This window comes from Macaca thibetana, chromosome 18 (genome assembly GCF_024542745.1).
Source record: "Macaca thibetana thibetana isolate TM-01 chromosome 18, ASM2454274v1, whole genome shotgun sequence".
Taxonomy (NCBI): domain Eukaryota; kingdom Metazoa; phylum Chordata; class Mammalia; order Primates; family Cercopithecidae; genus Macaca; species Macaca thibetana.
The window spans coordinates 38,603,982-38,624,185 of NC_065595.1; the positions used below are offsets into that span (position 1 = coordinate 38,603,982).

The window sequence follows — 20,204 nt, forward strand, 5'->3', positions numbered from 1 at the left end:
CTTTGAAGGGTCAAAAACCTACCTTAGCAAGATGGGATAGAAGAGGTGGGGAGAGAAGATGGATAATGACCTCTCCTCCCATCCCCTTCCCTGGCTATAAGGTTGTTGCCTGCATGAGACCCCACTGAAGGAAGGGGAACAGCTATAACTCTGAGTAAAGTTGGAAGCTTTGGCTGTTACCTGGGACTAAGTATTAAACTGCAATCATGTTCTGTGATTTAAAGGGATTGTAGGAAATTTTATTACCTAAACATGAAAGCCCAAAGGATCTGTTAAATTTTCATCAAGGACAGCAGAGGAGTTTCCCAACAGAGCAAGTATAAAGGGATTGAGGGAGGCAAATAAAGTTGCTTTTACGATTTCACCCCATGCGTGCAGCTTGTTCAATGCCTGTCACTTAGACAATGAGCTGACAGGCTCCTAATTACACAGCAAAGAAGCAGAATTAAGACTAAAACTCTTGTCTAGTTCCATGTTTTTCATTTTTGTGGTTGAGAGCAAGCAAAGCAGGGGACCAGACAGCTAACCACCTGGAGGTGCCTATGAAACATTCAGACCAACTTCATGCACTGAACTAAAGAAAGCACGAAAAATGGATTCCATTTTTCTGCAAAAAACTAGATGAAGAGAAGTTTATAGAATATAATCATCGCTTAGAGAAGGAATTAAATCAACTCAGCATTTACTGAAAGCTGTAATTCCTAGAATTCATGCTGATACTATTTCATATGTATATCTTAACTGGTAATATGTGTTTATCCTCTATTTTTAGAGTTGAATTTCTAATTTTCTGCAGTAGCACTGCAAGGTAATTGAATGCAAGAGAAGGCACAACAATACAGACAAACAAGTAAAACTGACGGACACACATGTATGTACCAAACTGACAAGTGCTGTGAGACAAGACCAAGGAGAGCTGAGGTCTAGGATAATAAAGAAGACCTATTATTACAGGTTTGCCAGAAGAGGTGTCTCTGAGGGGGTGACATTGAACCAGATACATGAAAGATGAGAATACAGCTATGCAAAAAGCCAGGGAAGGGCATTCCAGACGGGCATTCCAGAAGATACAGTATGTAGAAATGACACTGAGGCCAGGTGTGCGGCTCTTGCCTGTATTCCAGCTACTTAGGAGTCTGAGGTGGGCGGACTGCTTCAGCCCAGAGTTTGAGCCCAGCCTGGGCAACAGAGTGAGACCCTGTCTCTAAAGAAAGACAAGAAAAGAAACAGCACTGAGACGGATCAAGACCCAGAGAACAAACGGCCTGACAAGAAGCACTGTGCTCTGTGTGTGTGTGTGAGAGCAGGAAGTGCTTCCAAGCACAGTGATCGATCTGATGTACATCTTTTAAAACCACTAAAAGTGTTCTCTGGAGAATGAATTGGAGGAAGACAAGAAGTAAAGAAGGCAGATGAGTTAGAAGGCAACTGTAATTGTTCTGACAAGAAGTGAGAAAGTTTTGCTAGAGTGGCAGGAACAATTGTGTGGAGAGAGCAGGCGGATGTGAAAAATGGGACTGTGGCTTGGTTTAGATGTAACGAGTGAAGGAAAAGGAGAAATCAAACCTAGAATGATTTCTGACATGAAAAATGGTGGGTGATGGTGCCATTGGCCATGATGGGAAAGACAATGCAGGAGTAGGTTTGGTGGTGGGAGACAGACAGTGTGTTATACTTGGAAGGTTTTAACTCTGAGATTCCTGGGAGTGGTGATAAGGAACATAAGCAGTTGGTTATGCATTTGAAGTTCAAAGGGAAGTTCTGAGCTGGAGATGCGATTGGGAAAGTCACCAGCAAAGAATGGTATTCAATAGCAGCAGAAGAGATGAAGTTATGCGAAGATGGAATGTACAGAAGGAAGTAAAGGCTAAGTGGAGGAGGAGGATCTGAGAAGCTGTTAGAGATGTAAGAGGAAAATCAGGCAGGAGCAATGCCAAGGAAATCAAAATAGGAGACTGGGTGGGAAAAACAGACATCAGCCAACAGTCTTGAATGCTGCTGTGAAGCTCACTAAGGTGAGGACAAAAGAAGCCACACTCCATACCAGGGAAATTCTGCCCTCAGAAATAAATGTCCCATGGGGGCTGTTACTGCGATGCATACTGTGAGGTCAACCTTATGTGAGCCTGTCTAGGCTCTAGTCCCCAGTTATTCCATCAAATACTCTCTAGACATTGCCAAGAAGGCATTTTGTAGGTGTGATTAATGTTCATAATAAGTTTACTTTAAGTAAAGGAGTTTATCCTAGATAATCAGACAGTCCAAATTCATCCAGTTGAAAAGATTTAAAAGCAGAACTGAGATTTCTAGAAGAAATTCTGCCTATAAACTACAGAATCAACCCATGTCCAAGAGTTCCAGTCTGCCTTTCTTTTTTTATTTTCTTTCTTCTTTTTTTTTGAGATGGAGTCTTGCTCTGTTGCCCAGGCTGGAGTCCAATGGCATGATCTTGGCTCAGTGCAACCTCTGCCTCCCGGGTACAAGTGATTCTCCTGCCTCAGCCTCCTGAGTAACTGGGATTATAGGCACCCACCACCATGCCCAGATAATTTTTTGTGTTTTTAGTAGAGGCAGCGTTTCACTATGTTGATCTGGCTGGTCTCGAATTCCTGACCTTGTGATCCTCCCACCTCAGCCTCCCAAAGTGCTGGGATTACAGGTGTAAACCACTGTGCCTGGCTTCCAGTCTGCCCTTCTTGATGGCCTCTCTTACAGATTTTGTTCTTGCCTCGCCAGATTCCACAATGGTATAAGCCAATTTCCTGCAATAAATTGAATATATTTCCTACCTGTTCTGTTTTTCTGGTTATATCTTTACTAACACAAGAACAACTTCACTTTTTCTGGTATTAAAACAAGTGCTGAACCTTTATTCATTTAAGAAAATGAAAAGTTGGGAGAGTCTGTTTTTGTTGATTCAATGACATTTAGAACAAGACGGACAACTGTACACCATTCATACTACTCCCTCATTTCAAAGATGAAGAAACTTAAGCCCCAAAAAGAAGGGCCCTTAGTTAAATACAATGAGGTGGCAGAGCCACTCCAGAGGCCACTCGTGGTGGTCTTCTAGGCTGATTCTGAGTCACCTTTCTTTCCCTAGCAGGATGATGTCCAACTGTGCTTAGGAAACTGGAAACATGTCACCAACCATGGATTACTCAGAAAGCTCTCACAGGATCTTATTTACTACATGTGATGTGAATGCCATCCACCTTTTTAAGCACTGTGACAATGCACACTTGAGCAAGAGCTTTCTTGCCAGAAACATGGAAGTCTTTGGCATAGGATGGAATAAAATTCAGAAGCCAGAGTCCCTGGGAAGACAGTCGAGAGTTTTACCTCCTGGACTGTTTTGAATGGGGCTGGACTACAGGCATTTTTTGATGAAAACAACTGAAGAGGGCACATGAATTGGGTGTACAACTGAAGAGGGCACATGAATTGGCTCCCAACCATGTACACAAGTGCAAGGGCCTGAACTTATTACTACGTCACAGAAAATGAGGGGCTGGAGCAGCAGCTGAAGGAAGGGAGGTCTGGGGTCTGTCCCATCAGAGTTACGTAGACCCCAGCTCTATTCATTCACTAACTTATCAAGGCTTCATCCTGACTATATTATGTACTGCTAACAAACATTACAATATTTTTCCAACTACTATTATGATATCATAGACTCTTACCTTAAACATTTTTTTTTGAGACGGAGTCTTGCTCTGTTGCCTAGGCTGGAGTGTAGTGGCACGATCTCAGCTCACTGCAACCTCTTCCTCCTGGGTTCAAGTGATTCTCCTGCCTCAGCCTCCCAAATAGCTGGGATTACAGGCGCCCGCCACCATGCCCCGCTTACTTCTGTATTTTTAGTAGAGACGGGGTTTCACCATGTTGGCCAGGCAGGTTTCGAACTCCTGACCTCGTGATCTGCCTGCCTCAGCCTCCCAAAGTGCTGGGATAACAGGTATCTGCCACTGCACCCAGCCTTCACATTCTGTTTTCCCTACAACTAAGCTCTCCTTGTTCTTCCTAACACATGATCAGCAACCCAAAAGTAAACTCTTTATGAGACTTTGCCATAGATTGATAATTATGGATTTTTACAAGGTTTACATACTTACCATTTCCAAAGGACATTAATTGAAAGGCAGATCCAACATTTAAGCTTTTAGTTTTCATTTTTAAAAAATGTTTCATAGAAAACTTTATTGCTAGGACTTCAATTCTTCTGATGAGTTGCCTTGTTTGGATTCAGTCCACAGAAAGTTGTCACTACTCATTTGTCTTTTTTCTGTATTTGAACCTTCTAAGAAGCAAGCTTAAAACATTTATCTAGATTTTTTTTCTATTCAGCAACATTAAGCAGCTTATTTAGATTCACAAACCTCTGCTAACTCTTGCTTTTTGATCCTTTTCATCAGTCATATTCAAAAAGAAACGCTCCCTCACCAGCAGTTCAACTAATTTTTCAAGTACCTGGAGACGTGGCAATTGGTATCTGTTGTCCTAATGAGTCCTTGGCAGTTCCTCCTCCCCTTTCAATGTTGCTTCTGTTTTTCACACTCTCTCATTCTAGATGATTTGTTTCAGACTGTCAGTGTGTTTTGTATTTTTCTCAAAGTCAAGAACAAGATGACAAAGTCAGTGGTCTCCACCCAAGAGATAACATCCATCTCAGCTTATGACCTTTTCCTGTGGACTAGACAGAGTCATTCTATCTTTCCCCACCACAGCATGCTAACCCCTCATCAACATATTCAAAGTCCAAGTCCAAGGAGTCTACGTGAGCAAGTGAAGACACAGTGAATGACACTATCTATGAGCCGGAGAATGCGCCCTCACCAGACACTGAATCTGCTAGTGCCTTCATCTTGGATTCCCAGTCACCAGAAGTGTTAGAAATAAATTTCTGTTGTCTATATGGTATTTTGCTGTAGAAGCCAGAATGGATTAAGATAGGGTACATTGCATATGTAAAGTGCTCAGTAAATGAATGAATAAATGAAAATAACTCAGGATCATGTCTAATAATTGGGGGAATATTACCTACTATCCTTGGGATTGATTTTGAGGCCTTTTATTTTGAAAACTGCTTTCAATTTCCCTGTTGAGTAAAAGGTAATTGCGTTAGTCAAGAGTCTTGCAGATAAAGGTGATAGAAAACCAATTCAAATTAGCTTAAGCAGAAAAGGAGTAATTTATTGCCTCACATAATTGGAAGTCCAGGAAGACACTTCAGACATAGATAAATCAAGAATCTGGTGATTCTCTGTCTTTCTCTTTCTCATTTTCCTGTCTTCTCAGCCCCACACCTCCCACCCACTCTACCTCCTCCTCTGCTCATTTTCCTCCTTGTTGAGGAGGTTAGAGGCTGCGGTGCAGGCATGGAGGGATGAGACTACAGATAGTTCCAGGCTTATGTCATCCCAGCTAGTAACCTCAAAGCAAAGAATTTTTAAGTTTCTCTCCCAGTAGTCACTGTCAGATGGGAATTTTGCACACAAAATTCCATATGTATATAATGTGCCTGGGTACCATGATTAGGGCAAGTGTGAGTTATATAGTTGCTGTATATATACATATACTGTTGCTGAGGATGCTATGGACCAGAACTGCAAGGACCCCTAGAACTGTACGGAATGATACAAAAGTGCAAGGAATTTTTGTATTGTTATTTTGAAGAAAAAAAAAGATGACTACAATTTGAGATCCTGATGAGTATCTGCATTTAGCACATTCTTTTCCAGCAACTTGCATTTCTTTTTGTCCAAATTCAGAGACTACAATGATTTTGTTTTCTAGCCAGGCAGAACCTTAGACTTATAATTCAATCATTTTATTTTATAGATGAGAAAGTGGAATCACATCCAACTTCAGTGAACCAACTAGCATAATAAGGAAGGTCTTGCTGTTTCCTCGTCACGAGGAGGCATTGTAGGAGCTGAGAAGTCAGCAAACGGTCTCAGCCCCACAAAAATCCCGTGACACAGAGCATTCATGCGACCTTTCTGGGTTTCAGTTTCTTCCATAAAATAAAGCGTTTAGAGTCCATAATTTCTAATCATTTCATGATTTCAAGTATTGCAATTATGGATCATAAAGATTCGTTTGTTCAAACCACTGTCCTTTTATAAAATCTTATGAAAAGAAAATAGCATCTTTAAAATATTTTCCCTAACAACAGACATGCCACCTGCATTCCATGGAAAATGATGGGAACTTCATTTTGAAACATTATTTTCAAGATCCCAGCTGTTCGTGATTTTAAAAATATTTTAAATCCTACTGATGAAGAGAAAATAAGTTTTATGTAATTTGTAAAAAACACTTTAGTAACATGATACATTTCAATGGCAACACTCATGTTTAATCATGAGTATTTTCAACTAAGCAGAAATATGTAGTAGTGTGAAATCAGTGATGTTAACTTTAGGAAAATAATGAAAGAAAGAGGAGGGTGTAGACGGTTGTCCTTTCCATCATGAAAGCTCTCATAAAGCATAATTGGAACATATCTTTTTGAAGTACAAAGGAAAATTGGTATATAGGAACAAGAATAATGTGTGTGTGAACCCATTTACAACTTCTTTCCTCTTTACCAGAATGGGCACGAGTAGGGTTGCAAAATGAGGTCGTTAGAGAAGTGGAATGAAGAACATGTCATTTCATTGCTAAGCTCAATTACATATGGGCCAAGAAACTGGATTGGCTGGGACCTTGAGCAGAGCTGCAATCTGACTGGCTGAAATACTAAAGAGGGCCAGCCACTCTGGTTGAACATTTGAACCTGGGGGATCTGAAGTAAGATTTAAAACTGTTGCCAAAAAAAAGGAAAGAAAATTCTTTTTATCATTAAAGGCAGCTTTCACATGGTCCTGCATACCAAGCTGAAAAAACCTGTATCTCCTTTTTCTAAGCCACTTGTACATCCCAGGAGGAGAGTTTGGAATCTTGCTCCATGCCCCTCCTATTACAATGGAAGATACACTCTCTTCCTATCTAAAGTACATTTCTCCACTAGCCTCTGGGATGACATGCCTTTTCACTTTCTTGGGGATTTCACTTCTTTACATACAGCCCCCTTTGCATTTACTGAATCATCATCATCATCATCTATGGTTCTAGTATCTTCTATGTTTAAAAAAGCTGCTCCCTTTATCCAATGTCCTCTAGTAGCTATCCCATCACTTAACTGCTTCTTCAACAGGCAGAAAACTGTGGTCCACAATTATTAGTGTCTCCAATCCTTCAGGATGATTGATGAGTGCCCCCCACCCACTCTGCTCTGTCTCTGCTCCATTCCACATAAATTAATGCTCTTATCAACCTGCCTTCAAGGAACTTACAGTTTAATATATTGGAGATAAAGATAATGCTACGTCACCAAATCTAATGGTTTGTCTGTTACCTTTTTAAACTTTCTCTCTAGAGGACCTTACAAATTTTTATAACAATTTTATTGAAATATTATTTACATATAATACAAAGTTGTGAAACCATCACTACTACTTACACTACTACTTACACTACTACTAAATTCTAAAATATTTTCATCACCCTCCCCCAAAAATCTCATACACACTAGCACCCATTCTCCATTCCCTATTGCCCCATCCCTTATCTATTATCTATAGATTTGGTTATCTCAGACATCTCATATAAATGGTATCATAGAACATATGGCCTTTTGCGGGTAGCTTCTTTCACTTAGCATGTTTTCAAGGTTCCCATTTCTAGCATGTATTAAAACTTCATTCCCTTTTATTAACAAATAATTTTCATTGTATTATATACGACAATTCTTTACCCATTCATCAGTTGGTAAACATTTGGGTTGTTTCTACTTTTTGGTTATCATGAATAATGCTGCTACAAATATTTGGGTTCACGTGTTTGTGTGGACATGTTTTCATTTCTCTTGGATATATCTAGGAGTGGAATTGCTAGACCATATGATAACTCTAGGTTTAACATTTTGAGAAACTGTTAACCTGTTTTTCAAAGAAGCAGAACCATTTTTCAATCCCAGAACCAGTGTATAAGGGTTCTGATTTTTCTACATCCTCACCAACATGCTGTTTTTTTGATGGCTGCTATCCTAATGTGTATGAAGTGGTATCTCATAGTAGCCTTAATTTGCATCTTTTTAATGATTAATGACGTTCAGCAACGTTTCATGTACTTATTGGGTATTTGTATATCCTCTTAGATAAATGTCTATTTAGATTTTCTACCCATTTTTTCAATCGGATTTTTTAAATTGTTGAGTGGTAAGTTTTCTATTATGTATTCTAGGAACAAGTCCATCACCAACATCAAATGTATTACTTGCAAATATTTTCTCCTATTCCATGGGTTGTATGTCACCTCCTTGAGGGTGTCTTTTCAAGCATAAATGTTTTTAACTTTGACAGAGTTGAACTTGTGTATTTTTGTTGCTGCTGCTGCTGCTTGCACATTTGTTGTTATATATAAAAAACGTACCTAAAAATCCAAGGTCACAAAGATTTTGCCTATATTTTTCTCTAAATGTTTTAAGTAGGTTTACACCTCACAGTAATTTCTATGATGCATTTTGCATCAATTTTTAAACCCATTTTAATTTTTTCTTGAAGTACAATCCAACTTCATTGGTTTACATGTGACTATCCAGTTGTTCCAGTACCATTTGTTGAAAAGACTATTGTTTCCTTCCTTGAATTGTTTTAGTACCCTTGTCAAAAGTGTCAAAAGTCAATTGACCATAAGTTAATGGTTTATTTGTAGATTCTCAAATTTATTCTATTAATCTGTGTGTCTATCCTTAAGCCAGTGCCACATTGTCTTGTCTACTGTAGCTTTGTAGTAAGTTTATCAGGGAGTTTGAATTCTCTCATTTTTTCTTTCAATATTCTTTTGGGTATTCTTCATCACTTGCATCTGTCAATTTTTGTGTTCTGAATACCACCTACTAACAGATAACTCTCAAAATTATATCTCTCAAATTTCTTTTCTGAAGTTGTGACTCTTATTGAAGCTATGTTTTTAATTGGAAGCCCAGGCTAAATATCTCAGAGCTATCTCAAATTGTATAAGCTAACTGAAAATTCATCTCTCTATCTCCCCCTATAATATTCCATCTTTCCTCTATCTTCTTAATCACTGTACGTGCCCCCACAATTCACTCTATTGCGCACGCCGGGACCCTGGGAGTCAATTGTCATTCCTCCCTTTTCTTCACTCCCACAGTCAATCCATCAGTAAGTCCTATCCAGTTTTTCTCCAAATCATGCTTAAAATTCATTTTCTTTCTCCCTATATCTACTTTCACCGCCCTAATCCAAACCACCAGAATTTTCCCCTAAATTACTAATTAGTCTTCCTGATATTTCCCTAAAGGTCCATTTTCTATAAAATAAACAAAGTGATAATTTAATAAGTTAAAACTAATCATTTGGTTCACTGATTTCCTTTGCACTTAAAATAAAATGCCAACTTTTTCCATGGTTTATAAGCCCATGTATGATTTGATTCCACCTACCTCTTGACGCTCCTTTTCTAATCTTTCACCTTGATTACCAGGTTCCAGACATATTAGCTTTCTTTCAGGTTGTTGCACAAAACAAGCTTTTTCATGGCTTAAGGCCTTTGTACATGCTGCTCCCTCTAATTAAAATGCCCCTCCTGCTGCCTTTACCCCTCAGCCTTTCATGCATGGTTCCTCTCATCATCTGTTCTTGGCTTTAAGTATTATCCCCTCAGATTACTTTTTTTGGTGATTATATCTAAGCTAGATTTTCCTCTTGTAACTTCTTTGACCACACAGTTTTGCTTCTTTCAAAGCACCTACTACATTTTATAACTGTTACTTAAATTGCTTGTATGATTGCTTCCTGTCTGTCTCTCCAACTGTTGCCATACTAGGTTGTAAAATCCATGCAGGTGGGAACCATGTCTGTTCCTTTCACTACCGTACCCCCAACACTAAGCATACAGTGAAGATTCAATAAACTATTACTTGAATAAATAACTCTTTTTTACCCATCTTCAAAAAATTAATAATGCCAGGGGGCGCACCCAAGATGGCCGAATAGGAACAGCTCCAGCCTCCAGATCCCAGCGTGAGCGACACAGAAGACTGGTGACTTCTGCATTTTCAACTGAGGTACTGGGTTCATCTCACTGGTGCATGTCGGACAGTTGGCGCTGGTCCGTGGGTGCAGCCTGACCAGCGAGAGCTGAAGCAGGGTGAGGCATCGCCTCACCTGGGAAGTGCAAATGGGAAGGAAATTCCTTTTCCTAGCCAAAGGAAATTGAGACACACAACACCTGGAAAATTGGGTCACTCCCACCGTAATACTATGCTTTATCACGGCCCTAGCGAATGGCACACCAGGAGATTATATCCCACACTTGGCCCAGGGGGTCCCACGCCCACGGAGCCTCCCTCATTGCTAGCACAGCAGTCTGAGATCTAACTGCAAGGCGGCAGCGAGGCTGGGGGAGGGGCACCCACCATTGCTCAGGCTTAAGGAGGTAAACAAAGCCGCCAGGAAGCTTGAATTGGGAGGAGCCCACGACAGCTCAAGGAGGCCAGCCTGCCTCTGTAGACTCCTCCTTTGGGGACAGGGCATAGCTAAACAAAAAGCAGCAGAAACCTCAGCAGAGGTAAATGCCCCTGTCTGACAGCTTTGAAGAGAGCACTGGATCTCCCAGCACGGAGGCTGAGATCTGAGAATGGACAGACTGCCTGCTCAAGTGGGTCCCTAATCCCTGAGTAGCCTGAGTAGCCCTGGGAGACATCCCCTACTAGGGGCAGACCGACACCTCACACCTCACACGGCGGGGTACACCCCTGAGACGAAGCTTCCAGAGCAAGAATCAGAAACACTTGCTGTGCAGCAATATTCTATCTTCTGCAGCCTCCACTGCTGATACCCAGGCAAACAGGGTCTGGAGTGGACCTCAAGCAAACTCCAACAGACTTACAACAGAGGGTCCTGACTGTTAGAAGGAAAACTAACAAACAGAAAGGACACCTACATCAAAACCCCATCAGTACGTCACCATCATCAAAGACCAGAGGCAGATAAAACCACAAAGATGGGGAAAAAGCAGTGCAGAAAAGCTGGAAATTCGAAACATCAGAGCGCATCTCCCCCTCTAAAGGAACGCAGCTCATCGCCAGCCATGCAACAAAGCTGGACGGAGAAAGACTTTGACGAGTTGAGAGAAGAAGGCTTCAGTCAATCAAACTTCTCAGAGCTAAAGGAGGAACTACATAACCAGCGCAAAGAAACTAAAAACCTTGAAAAAAGATTTGATGAATGGCTAACTAGAATAACCAATGTAGAGAAGTCCTTAAAAGAACTGATAGAGATGAAAACCATAACACAAGAACTACGTGACAAATGCACAAGCTTCAGCAACCGACTCGATCAACTGGAAGAAAGAGTACAAATGATTGAAGATCAAATGAATGAAATGAAGCGAGAAGAGAAGTCTAGAGAAAAAAGAGGAAAAAGAAATGAACAAAGCTTCCAAGAAATATGGGATTATGTGAAAAGACCAAATCTACGTCTGATTGGTGTGCTTGAAAGTGACGGGGAAAATGGAACCAAGTTGGAAAACACTCTGCAGGATATCATCCAGGAGAACTTCCCCAACCTAGTAAGGCAGGCCAACATTCAAATTCAGGAAATACAGAGAACACCACAAAGATACGCCTCGAGAAGAGCAACTCCAAGACACATAATTGTCAGATTCACCGAAGTTGAAATGAAGGAAAAAATGTTAAGGGCAGCCAGAGAGAAAGGTGGGTTACACACAAAGGGAAGCCCATCAGACTAACAGCAGATCTCTCGGCAGAAACTCTATAAGCCAGAAGAGAGTGGGGGCCGATATTCAACATTCTTAAAGAAAAGAATTTTCAACCCAGAATTTCATATGCAGCCAAACTAAGTTTCATTAGTGCAAGATAAATAAAATCCTTTACAGACAAGCAAATGCTGAGAGATTCTATCACCACCAGGCCTGCCCTATAAGAGATCCTGAAGGAAGCACTAAACATGGAAAGGAACAACCGGTACCAGCCATTGCAAAAACATGCCAAAATGTAAAGTTCATTGATGCTAGGAAGAAACCACATCAACTAGCAAGCAAAATAACCAGCTAATGTCATAATATCATAATGGCAATGATGAAGTTCACGCATAACAATATTAACTTTAAATGCAAATGGACTAAATAGTCCAATTAAAAGACAGAGATGGTTAAATTGGATAAAGAGTCAAGACCCATCAGTTTGCTGTATTCAGGAGACCCAGCTCACATGCAGAGACACATATAGGCTCAAAATAAAGGGATGGAGGAAGATCTACCAAGCAAATGGAAAACAAAAAAAAAGCAGGGGTTGCAATCCTAGTCTCTGATAAAACATACTTTAAACCATCAAAGATCAAAAGAGACAAAAAAGGCCATTACATAATGGTAAAGGGATCAATTCATCAAGAAGAGCTAACTATACTAAATATATATGCACCCAATACAGGAGCACTCAGATTCATAAAGCAAGTCCTTAGAGACTTACAAAGAGACTTAGACTCCCATACAATAATAACGGGATGTTAACACCCCACTGTCAACATTAGACAGATCAACAGACAGAAAGTTAACAAGGATATCCAGGAATTGAACTCAACTCTGCACTAAGTGGACCTAATAGACGTCTACAGAACTCTCCACCCCAAATCAACAGAATATACATTCTTCTCAGCACCACATCACACTTATTCCAAAACTGACCACATAGTTGGAAGTAAAGCACTCCTCAGCAAATGTAAAAGAACAGAAATTATAACAAACTGTCTCTCAGACCTCAGTGCAATCAAACTAGAACTCAGGATTAAGAAACTCAATCAAAACCGCTCAACTACATGGAAACTGAACAACCTGCTCCTGAATGACTACTGGGTACATAACGAAATGAAGGCAGAAATAAAGATGTTCTTTGAAACCAATGAGAACAAAGATACAACATACTAGAATCTCTGGGACACATTTAAAGCAGTGTGTAAAAGGAAATTTATAGCACTAAATGCCCACAAGAGAAAGCAGGAAAGATCTAAAATTGACACCCTAACATCACAATTAAAAGAACTAGAGAAGCAAGAGCAAACATATTCAAAAGCTAGCAGAAGGCAAGAAATAAATAAGATCAGAGCAGAACTGAAGGAGATAGAGACACAAAAAATCCTCCAAAAAATCAATGAATCCAGGAGCTACTTTTTTGAAAAGAATAACAAAATTGATAGACCACTAGCAAGACTAATGAAGAAGAAAAGAGAGAAGAATCAAATAGACGCAATAAAAAATGATAAAGGGGATATCACCACCAACCCCTCAGAAATACAAACTACCATCAGAGAATACTATAAACACCTCTACGCAAATAAACTAGAAAACCTAGAAGAAATGGATAATTTCCTGGACACTTACACTCCCCCAAGACTAAACCAAGAAGAAGTTGAATCCCTGAACAGACCAATAGCAGGCTCTGAAATTGAGGCAATAATTAATAGCCTATGAATCAAAAAAAAGTCCAGGACCAGACAGATTCACAGACGAATTCTATCAAAGATACAAGGAGGAGTTGGTACCATTCCTTCTGAAACTATTCCAATCAATAGAAAAAGAGGGAATCCTCCCTAACTCATTTTATGAGGCCAACATCATCCTGATACCAAAGCCTGGCAGAGATACAACAAAAAAAGGTAATTTTAGACCAATATCCCTGATGAACATCGATGCAATAATCCTCAACAAAATACTGGCAAACCGAAATCAGCGGCACATCAAAAAGCTTATCCACCATGATCAAGTGGGCTTCATGCCTGGGATGCAAGGCTGGTTCAACATATGCAAATCAATAAACTTAATCCAGCATATAAACAGAATCAAAGACAAAAATCACGTGATTATCTCAATAGATGCAGAAAAGGCCTTTGACAAAATTCAACAGCCCTTCATGCTAAAAACTCTCAATAAATTTGGTATTGATGGAACGTATCTCAAAATAATAAGGCTATTTATGACAAACCCACAGCCAATATCATACTGAATGGGCAAAACCTGGAAGCATTCCCTTTGAAAACCGGCACAAGACAGGGATGCCCTCTCTCACCACTCCTATTCAACATAGTGTTGGAAGTTCTGCGTAGGGCAATCAGGCAAGAGAAAGAAATAAAGGGTATTCAGTTAGGAAAAGAAGAAGTCCAATTGTCCCTGTTTGCAGATGACATGATTGTATATTTAGAAAACTCCATCATCTCAGCCCAAAATCTCCTTAAGTTGATAAGCAACTTCAACGAAGTCTCAGGATACAAAATCAATGAGCAAAAATCACAAGCATTCTTATACACCAGTAACAGAAAAACAAAGAGCCAAATAATGAATGAACTCCCATTCACAATAGCTTCAAAGAGAATAAAATACCTAGGAACCCAACTTACAAGGGATGTAAAGGACCTCTTCAAGGAGAACTACAAACCACTGCTCAGTGAAATAAAAGAGGACATAAACAAATGGAAGAACATACCATGCTCATGGATAGGAAGAATCAATATTGTGAAAATGGCCGTACTGCCCAAGTTAATTTACAGATTCAATGCCATCCCCATTAAGCTACCAATGACTTTCTTCACAGAATTGGAAAAAACTGCTTTAAAGTTTATATGGAACCAAAAAAGAACCCACATTGCCAAGACAATGCTAAGCCAAAAGAACAAAGCTGGAGGCATCACTCTACCTGACTTCAAACTATACTGCAAGGCTACAGTAACCAAAACAGCATGGTACTGGTACCAAAACAGAGATATAGACCAATAGAACAGAACAGAGCCCTCAGAAATAATGCCACACATCTACAGTCATCTGATCTTTGACAAACCTGACAAAAACAAGAAATGGGGAAAGGATTCCCTATTTAATAAATGATGCTGGGAAAATTGGCTAGCCATAAGTAGAAACCTGAAACTGGATCCTTTCCTTACTCTTTATACAAAAATTAATTCAAGATGGATTAGAGACTTAAATGTTAGACCTAAAACCATAAAAACCCTTGAAGAAAACCTAGGTAATACCATTCAGGACATAGGCATGGACAAGGACTTCATGTCTAAAACACCAAAAGCAACGGCAACAAAAGCCAAAATTGACAAATGGGATCTCATTAAACTAAAGAGCTTCTGCACAGCAAAAGAAACTACCATCAGAGTGAACAGGCAACCTACAGAATGGGAGAAAATTTTTGCAATCTACTCATCTGACAAAGGGCTAATATCCAGAACCTATAAAGAACTCAATCAAATTTACAAGAAAAAAACAAACAACCCCATCAAAAAGTGGGCAAAGGGTATGAACAGACACTTCTCAAAAGAAGACATTCATACAGCCAACAGACACATGAAAAAATGCTCATCATCACTGGCCATCAGAGAAATGCAAATCAAAACCACAATGAGATACCATCTCACACCAGTTAGAATGGCAATCATTAAAAAATCAGGAAACAACAGGTGCTGGAGAGGATGTGGAGAAATAGGAACACTTTTACACTGTTGGTGGGACTGTAAACTAGTTCAACCATTGTGGAAAACAGTGTGGTGATTCCTCAAGGATCTAGAACTAGAAATACCATTTGACCCAGCCATCCCATTACTAGGGATATACCCAAAGGAGTATAAGTCATGCTGCTATAAAGACACATGCACATGTATGTTTATTGCAGCACTATTCACAATAGCAAAGACTTGGAATCAACCCAAATATCCATCAGTGACAGACTGGATTGTGGCACATATACACCATGGAATACTATGCAGCAACAAAAAGGATAAGTTTGTGTCCTTTGTAGGGACATGGATGCAGCTGGAAACCATCATTTTCAGCAAACTATGGCAACAACAGAAAACCAAATACTACATGTTCTCACTCATAGGTGGGAATTGAACAATGAGATCACTTGGACACAGGAAGCGGAACATCACACACCGGGTCCTATTGTGGGGAGGGGGTAAGGGGGAGGGATTACATTAGGTGATATACCTAATGTAAATGACGAGTTAATGGGTGCAGCACACCAATATGGCACATTTATACATATATAACAAACCTGCATATTGTGCACATGTACCCTAGAACTTAAAAGTATTAAAAAAATTAAAAATGCAGAACAATTACATAATACTGTGTAGGCCAGACACTGTTACAAGCCCTGTAAACTGAGTTATTTATTTAAAAGATACAACAACTTCATAAGGTCAATTCTATTATTATATGCTTTTTTGTGTATGAAGAAGTTGAGGTACGGGGAAGATAAGCAACTTCCTCAGTGTTACCCAGGTAAGATATGAGAAAACATAGGTTTAGAACTGAGGTGCTCTGGGTTTGATGCCTATGTGCATGACCACTAGGCTACACTGATATATACCAGAAAGTCATGATTCCCATAGAAAAGGAGGGTGGGGACTTTTGATCTGACTTAGGGAAGTTGGCATTCTCTTCTAGGCCCTGTCTCTGCATGCAGATCTTGGGAGGGAGGATGGAGCAAGTTGCATGAGGATACCAGAGAACTTTTTGTTTTTTTATAAAGCCATTTATTGCAACTCTTTCTAAGATTCAGAGATAAAGGAGTCTTATGGTATAGCAGTAGGTGCCTCTCTCAAAAGCCCAGTGATGTGGAAGACATCAAGGATCCCCAAATAAAATATTGTTGAGTGAATCAGAAGTCTAGGCTGGTAATCTAGAGTCAATATCAGGTAGGTAGTTGAAGTTGTCACCTCTTTCAGGTGTAGGTGCTGGTCTTAGGAGAAAATGACTAAGCCCAGGGGTATATGAAATTAAAAGTGTGGCCAGATGGTAGCCTCATCATGGCCATTGCTATGCACTGGATGGACCTTAACCTTCATACTATCACCTCTGCCCCCACAGCTCACACATAAGCACACTGAGCTCAGGGTGTGGATAGGGTTTCTTGGCTTTTTGTGTTCTATGTCCAAACAAATTCTTGTTCAAATGGAAAATGTGGCCTCTTGAGAACGTCAGCATCCCCACTTATTCCACTGTAGATGTAAATGGTACCTTTTTCTCTCTTTGAGTCTCACTGAACCACATGTATTGTAGGCCCACCAGAATTCTGTGTTCATGAGGCAAATGGATTGTCAAAAGAGTGGTGGTAGACACATACATGGCGGCATATTTCCTGATGTGCACGTGCTCCATTTCCCATCAGTCTTCACTTATACAATATAGATTCAAAGATCAAATGAATTATTAAAGCTTTTAAGATAGCAACATCATTGCATTAAACTAAACACAGGGCCCTTCAGAATGTGAGGTCTTGTGCAACTTCACAGGTAGCATGCCCATGAAGCTACTCCTGGTTATTAATGTGTGAATGGCATCTAATGCCACAGGATTGGATGAGATCACTGTGAGAGTACAGATAGAGAAAACAAAGAGTCCCAGCAACAAGAACTCTGGTGGTCTAAAACTTAGAGGCTGAACAGTAGAAAGAGTTCAAAAAGGAGACTGAGAAAGAGCAGCCATGGAGGTAAGAGGGCATGATATGAAGAAATTCAGGTTGAGTATCCCTTATCTGAAATGGTTGGGACCAGAAATGTTTTAGAGTTCTGAGTTTTTCTTTTCTTCTTCGGATTTTGAAATATTTGCATTATAATTACTGGTTGAGAATCCCAAATCCCAAAATCTGAAGTGCAAAATACTCCAGTAAGTTTTTCCTGTGAACATCATGTCGGCACTCAAAACATTTCGAATTCTGAGCACTTCAGATTTTGGATTTTCAGATTTGGGACGTTCAATGGGCATCTGGCCATGATGTTATTAATTGCATTTTCTGGGGCTCTCATTTTGTGACAGACTACGTAGGATGGCACTGGTTCGTCGAAGAGGCTCACTATTGAAATAGATTCTGGGATAACTGCCGGGACTATGGGTAGGTATGATAGAGGTAGGTCATTTAGTTGTAGTAGAATAGAATATTAATCTCTCATAGGAAAGCATGACAACAGTTAAAAACAAGTTCTGGGCCGATTTTGGATTCAGAGGGAAGTTCATGGGAGCTGAGATTTGAGTTGTATATCTGTACACATGAGTTGTATATCTGTACACATGCCAACCAGATGTTTGAGGGCTGGGAAATGATGCTGGTTCTGTGGTAGCACACGTATGTGAATTTTTTTTCCTAAGGAAAGATAAGCAAAAACCTCCACCTGCCTGCTGATGGTAGCTGCTACAACAGCTCTATGAAATGGACTAGAACCCCTGCACATTCCTAGAGTATATCTTAAGATAATAGACTGATTCCTCATATAGAACCAAGAAATAGAGTTACAGTATCTCAGAATACCAATTTGGATTTCCCCCCTCATAATTTAAGAAGCAAAAAGTTTTCAGAACTGGCACTATTACTACCCGCACCTAGCATATGAAAGCACTGAAAGAGACAGGGCCACCTTTTTGAGGAGAGTGCAAGGTTCACAGAGAGGACCTTCTTTCCCTCCTCATGGTGAACAAGGTGGAACTTTCTCAAGCCAACAGAGAAAGGCCCCAGGAGAACTACTTAAAACTTTGGAGGTGTCTGCTTATATATTCGGTATGGTGACAGGAAAAGAAAAGAGCATTTGGGAATGATGACCTGGAAGGATGAGCAGAGGAAAAAGGAATCATCTACTGGAGGTATCTTACACATACATCTTTTGCTTCAAGATGAGGTTGCATTTAGGGTTGAGAAAAGACTTTAAGTTAAACAGGAGAGCAATAAAACAGACAAAAAAGCAAGTTTTGGTCTTTAAAGCCAAAATCAGTCTAGAAAGTTCCAAAAAGTCATGAAATGAAATTGTCTGCTACCCAGTAAGAATGGAATATTTCCACACAGTTGAAGCAGCTATTTGGAAAACAGACATGTTACATTTTAATGATAGCGGCTCTCACTTACCTAATACATTTGGCTTTCTATTATGTTTTTATGTGCTTATTGCACAGTTCTCAGGATTTTTTTCTGGATAAGGTACTTGGAGTATTGATAAATGAAAAATATGAGGGGCATGAATACGTGGGCTAAAATATTACATTCTTGAAGTTGATTTTAAAGTATACTATTTAGGCCCTTTTCAGAGTCCATGGGTTAAAATAGAGAACATAAATAAATATTTAAGGGCAAACACATTTCTGTTCTCTCCCAGTGCCAGAAAGCTGGTACCTCTTTCCATGGCCTTCCTAGTTTCCAACCCTAGGTAGAAGTTGCAACTCTGTTCAGTCAGCTTATTTGGTAGAATCACTTGCATTAAAGAGTCTTACACTGTATGAAGGGAGAATGGCGCTCCCCGCCCACACTAACCAACAAGATGTCCACATCCTTGTCCCCTGAACTTGCTAGGTTACAAGCCAAGAGGGAGTTAAGGTTGCTAATCAGCTAATCTTAAATAGATTACCTGTATTATCCAGGTAGTCACAATGTAAACACAAGGGTCCTTCAAGGGGAAAGAGAGAGGCAGAAGAATCAGGACATGACTAGCCATTGCTGGCTTTGAAGATGGAAGTAGTATCTGCAGCCTCTAAAAGCTGAAAAAAAAAACAAAAAAACCAGATTTTTCCCTACAGCCTCAAATCTTATACTTCACCACTATACAATTTATCCACGTAACCAAAAAACACTTGTGCCCCAAGAGCTATTGGAAAAAAAAAGAAAAAGAAGCTTGGTCTCCACAAACACTTAACTGAGACACTCCTTTCTATCGATTCCAGGTCTTAAGATAGTAACTCTTTCAACTGATTTCCAATCACAAACTCTTTGAGTCCACCTACGGTCTGGAAGCATCTCGCCTTCGAGTTGTCCCACCTTTCTGGACTAAACCAATATACACCTAACATTTTTGATTAATGTCTGCCTGTAACTTCTGTCCCCCTAAAATGTATATCAAACTGTAACCTAACCACTTTGAGAACATGTTCTCAGGGCCTCTTGTGACTGTACCTCAGGCCTTGATCACTCATAGTTGGCTCAAAATAAACCTCTTTAAATATTTTACAAAAAAAGAAAGGAAAGGAATGCAGCCTTGTTGACCTCTTGATTTTAGTCTAGTGAGATCCATTTTGCACTTCTGACCTCCAAACTGTAAGATAAGTTGGTGGTAAATTTATCACTAAATTGG

At 39.9% G+C, this 20,204-nt stretch overlaps 1 protein-coding gene across 7 annotated transcripts in view; it reads right to left on the reverse strand.

The window, feature by feature from the left end:
- The window catches only part of PIK3C3 (phosphatidylinositol 3-kinase catalytic subunit type 3), a 578,331-nt gene that overhangs the window by 418,291 nt on the left and 139,836 nt on the right, over positions 1-20,204 (reverse strand). For 6 of the 7 annotated variants that reach the window (XR_007721190.1, XR_007721193.1, XR_007721195.1 and 3 more), the window contains exon 26: positions 19,485-19,614. The exons of the other annotated variant lie outside the window; for it this stretch is intronic. The gene's annotated coding sequence lies outside the window, so the exon portion shown is untranslated. The remainder of the gene's footprint in view (positions 1-19,484; positions 19,615-20,204) is intronic. 7 annotated transcript variants of the gene reach the window in all.